Here is a 7,602-nt window from a genome sequence, read left to right on the forward strand (position 1 = left end):
ACTAACTGCCAGGAGGGCATCAGAACAGCTTTGGGTGATTGATAGCCTTTGTTATCTTCTAAAATGAAGAGAGAGGGAGGAAGCATTTAGGAAAATGAACAAAGAAGAGATGTAAGGGGGGAAGAAAGGTGGATGAATGGCAAGAGAACCCTGTCAGTGAGAATCTGATGGTTTAACAGCACTATTTCTTTTTTCATTCTCACCAAGAAAGGAGAGATTATAAGGGAGAGAAGTTCTGCTTCTTTATCCTTGACCAATCTCAGTTAGACAGGCTTTGATTATTATTATTATTCTGTTTTGTGAGTTGGATGTCTGTTGAAATAAGGATGAGGGCAAGTTAAAACCTTGAGTTAAAAACAGGATTCCTGATTCGAGGTTATTTCTTCTCTTTTACTAATCTTGTAAAGCATAGGCAGCAAAATGCCTTCTCTGACTCACATTAGTGTTGTGTTGCAGAGAAAATTAAATTATGGATGTGAGATTCAAGACTGTAAAGTATTCTTAACACTGTTTTTTTCCAGACACCCAAATATAGACAGCCCATCATTAGGTGGTGGTGAGAAGACCCTCTCTTAGGAAAGAGTTAACAGAAACCCTTGTAGAGAAGTGGGCCTTCAAGTACCACAGAACGATTTTAAATGGGGATTCAAGTTGCCCAATTACAGCCTTTCAGATGAATCAAAGACAAGGTCTGGTAATCTTCTTAGGGCATGGTCTGAGGCTCTTTGGAGGGGAAGAGAAGAGAACAAAGAGAAACTCTTTCTCTATATGGATTATTAAATGAGAAATGGTACTAACATCACAGGCACTGGGGTAAACAAACTACGCTCATCCCTTGTCTTGATTCAGTAGGTTTTGGTTTTTCTTTTTTCTCAAACAAATCTAGAAAATACACAAAGGGCTTCAACTTCAAGGGAACTGAAAGATGTCTTTTGCCTCTTTGTTGCATTTGGCCTTTGTCAGTGGACCAAGAAGCAGAGTTTTTCTTTTGTTGTTGTTGTTAGACTTTATCTCTGTAAAATTACGACTGAAAATGTAAACATCTGAAAAAACATCGAAAGAAACCCACTTTTGTTTTTGTGAATGTATAGATTTTGAGTGTCTGTTTCAATTGCTTAAAAATATAGCCCCTCAAGTTCCCTTTAAAAAACAAAAATAGGCAGCTTGTTTGCCATATCTTTTGTGCTGTAACTATCTGATGGATTAGAAAGTGCCTGCAACTAACACAAACAGAGATTGTCTAAACACCAAGTTTCAGCCAAATCTTACATAAAACCTGCCTCCCCAAGGGGTAATGATTCCGGTAGGAATGACCTTACCTTCTTCTGAACTTCCGCATGATCTTGTCTGTCTCTCAAGAAAAACCATCATTTATTTGAACCAGAACACAGGTAACTCTGACTTAATACCCATTTCTGAGATTCATGAGAAAATTAAGGATGGGATAAATAAAAATGCATGAGTTCAGTATGCATTCTTCTCAGTCACTTAATATATATTCTCTTGCTTCTCTTAACTGAGATGCATATATTTTAACTTAACTGTGATAACTTCTGAGAATTCAATCATCCCTTTTACCCACAATGAAATCTCAGGATCACAACGTTACACTCACACAAGATCACATAACTAGTAGGCTGAGATTTGGATCTAATTCTATCTTCAACACTAGTAATGGTGATAGTCATTTCACTTTTGTAGGTTGAGAATGGAGGCCATATCCTGTATTCACATAACTTACTATCTATCGGTTCACCGAGGATCTTTGCTAAGAAAAGAAGTGATACAAGGGACTGAGATTTCCAGATACTGAAAAAAAAAAAAAACACTAAATACTACTAAGAGAATTCTGAAAGATATACATACATCTCTGTGTTAAGTGCAGTATGTATAAATGTGAAAAGATTGCTCCATCCAGTTTACCGGAACTAAAATATAAATCTCCTCTCATCCAACAGCTTCTTAAATCACTTGGAAGAAGACTGCTGCCATTTGCATGCTTGTTTTTGAGTGTTTCCTGTTCTTGAGTCCTATTCAGGAAACTCCACAGCATAGTGTAACAAGCACAGGATTTGAAGTACACTAAGTTGCAGCACGTCAGTCATGTATTCTCTGTGTATTTTTGCATAACTTATTGTATTAGTCTTACATTATTCACCTCATCTTCGAGTGAGAATGATTGCTTCACATGGTTGTGTTGAGAATTAAATGTGATTATGTATGTAAAGTTATCTACATTCAATAAATGCAAGTTTTTTCACACTTTATAAATTATAAAGACAGTGGTTATTAATTTGTAAGTACAGTATAAAACTCCAGTCTTTTTATTGTCAAGTAACATGTCTCTTCTTCTAGTCTAAACTACCATATCTTAAATGCCCCCAGTGCCTGTTACCGGAAATACTGCAGAGGCATAATTCAATTACTACTGAATACATTTATTACCACTAGAGTTTATTCAGTACGATCTTCAAAGGGAAAAGTTTTGAGATAATGCCTCTATTGTTGCCAAAATAATTGTCTCTATTCCACAGTCATTTTTCTCCCACTTACTTAGACAAATCCACGCTGGGGTTCCTTAGCCACTTGTTTAGAGTATGTGTATCTTAGCTTCTCAAAATTAAAGGGATTTACCTGAGATCAGGTTCCCAGAAGCAGACACAGAAAGGAGGATCATGTATTAAGAAAATACTCCAAAGAGAAACAGGGCAAATTGGACAATAGGAAATGGGGAGAATTTGGCAAGAGGAACAAGCCAAACAAGGGTAAAATTTTAAGGACAGTCTCAGCTTCACTTCAGTAAGTAGATGAGCTCTGTCTGAACTCTAGGGGAGGAACTGAGCTTTCATAGTCCTGAGTTAGTCCATCCTTGTCTTTGAGTTGCCCCTGTTTGGAGGTTTGTGTGAATTGTAAACAACCATGCAATTCTAATTTCTGTGCTTTCAGGTAAAAGCAGCTCCGGTAATCAAAGGCTGTTCTATAAGAAGGTAACAGATACAAGATGGAAGAGACACAGATTGCACAGAGGCATGCAGAACAGGTAAGAAGGGTTGGGGGTGGGATTTGGGATAACGGTTTGGGCAGAGCACGGACAAAGTTCACTACCAGTCCCAAGGGAGACACAAGTCCGTTTTAGTGCCTGTCTTAGGTTTATCTATGGAAATTTCATTACCAAAGAGTCCTAAACAGAGTCTAAAAACAAGTATTTCATTTTTCTTCTAAAACTCATCCTTTCGGGCAAGAGAAGACCAAACTATAAAAACAAGGGAAACTGTGGTATAGAAATTCAGGGAGCTTTCAGAAGTAGCAGACCAGAGCCATCCATTTGTTCAGTCATATAAATTAATACTAGTCTTTACCTGCTCAGTCCCACACTTGTTCACATAGCAACAATACTATTAATAACAACAAAATCCACACAGGTCTTGTTGGTTTGCAAAGTATGTTTTCCCTTTTATTGTCTTAACTGAGCCTCTCTCACAGCCCTTGGAATCTGTTTAAGTTAGGTACCAGTGCTTACATTTTGCAAAGAAACTCAAGGTCAGAGAGGTGATGTGATTTATTCAAGGTTACTCCATAGTAAAGTGGCAGAATTGGGTCTTATATTTATTATTTTGTCTTCAAATCTTGTCTTCTTTCCTTGTAACATATAAGTAAGCATGAACTTCAGTTCTAAACACTAGGTATAATAAAAATAACTCTATATATTACCCTGTATTTTTTTTTCCAGCTCTCAAGCCAGTCCTTATAGACTAGAAGAATAACTTCAACAAAAAAGAAATAACCTGTCTTACACACTCTTCTGAGCTTCCCAGGTAGTTCTAATGGTAAAGAACCCACCTGCCAATGCAGGAGACACAACAGATGCAAATTTGACCCCTGGGTGGGGAAGATCCCCTGGAGGATGGCATGGCAACCCACTCTAGCATTCTTGCCTGGAGAATCCCATGGACAGAGGAGCCTGACGGGCTACATTCCATAGGGTCACAGAGTCGGACACAACTGAAACAACTTACATGCACGCATATATTCTTCCATGTCCCCAGTATTTCCTCTCTTCAGACATTTGTCAGCTTCAATCAACTGATGAGCAATTACTTGCATCCCAGTTAGTCAGTAAGCTCTATGATGGCAAAACCTTGATTGGATATGTTTTCTTGACTTTTGAAACCCCACTACCTAGCTCCATACCAAGCACGGGACAGGTGTTTCTTAGGAAGCTGCTGCTGAATAAAGCAGTAGGTGAGTCCCACAGCAGAAAGGCAATGAAGTTAGCTTTTATTCATGTTTATTCATTCATCCCTAAGATTCAAGCTTGTTCCAGTGTCTCATATTTATCAATGGAAATTTCACCCCCCAAAATCCTGAGGAGATGAATCTTCTACTCCAAATGTCACTCTCCAAAGTTACTTCCCTTTGTTTTATGAGGACCTCATCTCCCTTTCCCTAACATTTCTCTCCATGACTCAAAGAGAGGAAGCAAGTATTTTGTTGAATGTTACAGTTTTCCTAATAAAGCCTTTTTTTTTTTTTTTTTTTGGCTGCACCAACTCTTATTTGAGGCCCTCAGGGCTTCCATCAGCATATGTGATTTTTTTTTAAGTTATGGTATGCAGGATCTTTAGTTTCATCATACGTACTCTTATTTGCATGGGAACTCTTAGTTGCAACACGGAGGATCTAGTTACCTGACCAAGGATTGAACCCAAGCACCCTCCATTGGGAGTGCGAAGTCTTAGCCACTGGACCACCAGTTCAGTCAGTTCAGTTCAGTCGCTCAGTCGTGTCCAACTCTGCAACCCCATGAATCGCAGCACGCCAGGCCTCCCTGTCCATCACCAACTCCCGGAGTTCACTCAGACTCACGTCCATCGAGTCCGTGATGCCATCCAGCCATCTCATCCTCTGTCGTACCCTTTTCCTCCTGCCCCCAACCCTTCCCTTCATCAGAGTCTTTTCCAATGAGTCAACTCTTCGCATGAGGTGGCCAAAGTACTGGAGTTTCAGCTTTAGCATCATTCCTTCCAAAGAACACCCAGGACTGATCTCCTTTAGAATGGACTGGTTGGATCTCCTTGCAGTTCAAGGGACTCTCAAGAGTCTTTTCCAACACCACAGTTCAAAAGCATCAATTCTTTGGCACTCAGCTTTCTTCACAGTCCAACTCTTGCATCCATATATGACCAATGGAAAAACCATAGCCTTGACTAGACGGACCTTTGTTGGCAAAGTAATGTCTCTGCTTTTGAATATGCTATCTAGGTTGGTCATAACTTTCCAGGGAAGTCGCTTAATAGAGCTATTGTTTACCCATCTCTTTTCATACTGACAGAGGGTAAGGTCAGGAGTTAGAAAAACAGTAACTAGAAATGGGATTGTCTATGATTGAAATGGATGATAATAGATGACTATTATTTGCTGCAACTGTCTAGCAGAATGGCTGACACAATGCTAATTCCAAGAAAAGTCTTCTTATTGAGAAGAATACTTTTTTTTTTAAGAAGGAATAATATCTTTTTATATTGGTTTCACATTTCAAAAATTACGTTGTCTGCATTTTGAATTAAGTGAAAGGGTTGAGAAAGGTCACTTTTTCTCCCTTATATCTCAAAAATAAACCGACTTTTAATAAGTTTCAGATGTAAAACATGAGGTCCACCACAGACATTTATTTCAACAAAGTTATTTAAGATACCCCCTTTCTTAAAGTGCTCCAGGAATCAGATGGGTAACTGTGGGCTAACTCTATCTTTATCAAGTAATGGCAAAGATTATAGCTGGGAAAGCCTTTGCGTGTTGAATGGAAGAGGTATCATAGAACTGAGTAACTTATAATACTTTGATCTTGAATCAGGTTAGGTCTTGATCTGCTTCTAGTCAGTTGATCTCTTGAAATATGTGGGCTGTGCAGTAAGTTTTTGGTTTCTCTATGATTTTTCTCTTGCTTCTATGTTTCATATATTCTTAATTTGTTTTACAGATCAATCTTTTTTCTTTGGAATAAACCAATGTAGATAAGGGAGACGGCAAGTGAATTAATCCATTTTGGTGCATATTTTGAAGACATCTTCACAGAACATATTGCTCTGAAGTTAGGGTTAAACTGACACTTTCCATTAGGATAATGCAGAGGACAACATTCTCTCAGGAGAAAGTAAGCTCTCTAAGCTTTCCTCTCCCAGGCATCTTTCCTCAGGCACTGAGACTGCAGCCATCCAATATATGGGGACAGGCAGAAAGAAGAGACTTCAAAAGTCAAATATATTTCAACAGCTAATTTTTAGCAAGTCTGGCAAAGAGATCCTTCCATTCTTCTCTCTTCTTTGTGATGTGTGTAGGAGTGAGTAGTTTCCATAGTGATTTTGGCTGTGGTCTAGAGAAGTTCTGATGCAAGGCCTCAGTGTTACCTATCATGTTACATCCCAAAGTCATAGCTGCTTTGTTGAGCAGGGTTTTTCTCTCCCACAACGGCCAGTTTGTTTCCTTTTCTGCCTAAGAAAGCCTCTAGTTTCTCTGCCACCTGCTTTGCATGGAATGAGTTACTACTACCATAAGAATCATAATGAAAAAAGCCATTTTTATTCTGTAGATAAACCAACAAGCTCCACTGGATTCCCCCAGCTGCGTGGTTGGAGTTATCATTAATGGCCAAATATATAACTCTCTTACTGGGTAGATAGATTCAAGGGTTCAAGGAACATGGTGATCTCTGCTGGGTTGCCGGTGCACTTGATGAACTGAGTAACTTCGGGGCTGATGAAGCAGACGTGGTCAAAGCAGTCATGAAATTGACTGTTGGCAAAGTACTCAAAGGCAAACCCAATATCATGGGCATTGAGCCAGCCTGGAGGATCCAGTAGTGAGACATCTGATTGCCACAGTAGACTGTCCATGTAACTCAAGACTACTGGGTCCATCTTGTACCAACCAGGGCTGCTCAGAAATTCAAGAAGCTGCTTCGGGCCTCAGCATCCCTACCAGCCTCCAAGCAGTTCTGTACTGGCCGAAAAAGCCCATTTTAATGGAAAAATATATACGCACACACATAATCCTGATAAAATGTGCTGTAAATAAATAGAAAGGGTAGATATTTCATTATCAAGACATCCAAGGATGGTTCCATACTCTTTCCTATCTAAGCTACATTAAAGTTATATATATATATTTATTTGACTGCTCCAGATCTCTGTTGCAGCACATCTCCACTGCACACTATTTATTGCAACGTGAGAACTCTTAGTTGCGGCATGCGGGATCTAGTTCCCTGACCAGGGGACCCAGACCCACTGCATCAGGAGTGCTGGGAAGTCTCTAAGCTGCATTTCAGAAGTACAGTCACTATTAAGTGGTAAGAGAAATATGAAGTGCTGTCTCTGCAACCAGAGCCTCATAAACAAATGCATTGGGAACTTTTAGAAGGTGATGATGACTGAGGTGAGTCAAAAAAGACAATCAGAATTAGTTGGTGGGTAAAATAGAAATTTGAGTGGAAAGATTAAGCATAATGGTAATGAAGGCAATGTGTACAGTCCGTTATTAATAATGGTTAGATTAACAGGACACGCTATGGCTGGAGTTAAGAGAGAGGAACTTTGCCTGGTG

At 39.3% G+C, this 7,602-nt stretch overlaps 1 pseudogene; it reads right to left on the reverse strand.

Annotated features, from left to right (window-relative positions):
* Positions 1–6,273: 6,273 nt before the first annotated feature.
* LOC128063696 (sentrin-specific protease 8-like) lies at positions 6,274–6,947 on the reverse strand (annotated as a pseudogene).
* Between the last annotated feature and the right edge of the window lie 655 nt (positions 6,948–7,602).

This window comes from Budorcas taxicolor, chromosome 18 (assembly GCF_023091745.1).
Source record: "Budorcas taxicolor isolate Tak-1 chromosome 18, Takin1.1, whole genome shotgun sequence".
Taxonomy (NCBI): Eukaryota; Metazoa; Chordata; class Mammalia; order Artiodactyla; family Bovidae; genus Budorcas; species Budorcas taxicolor.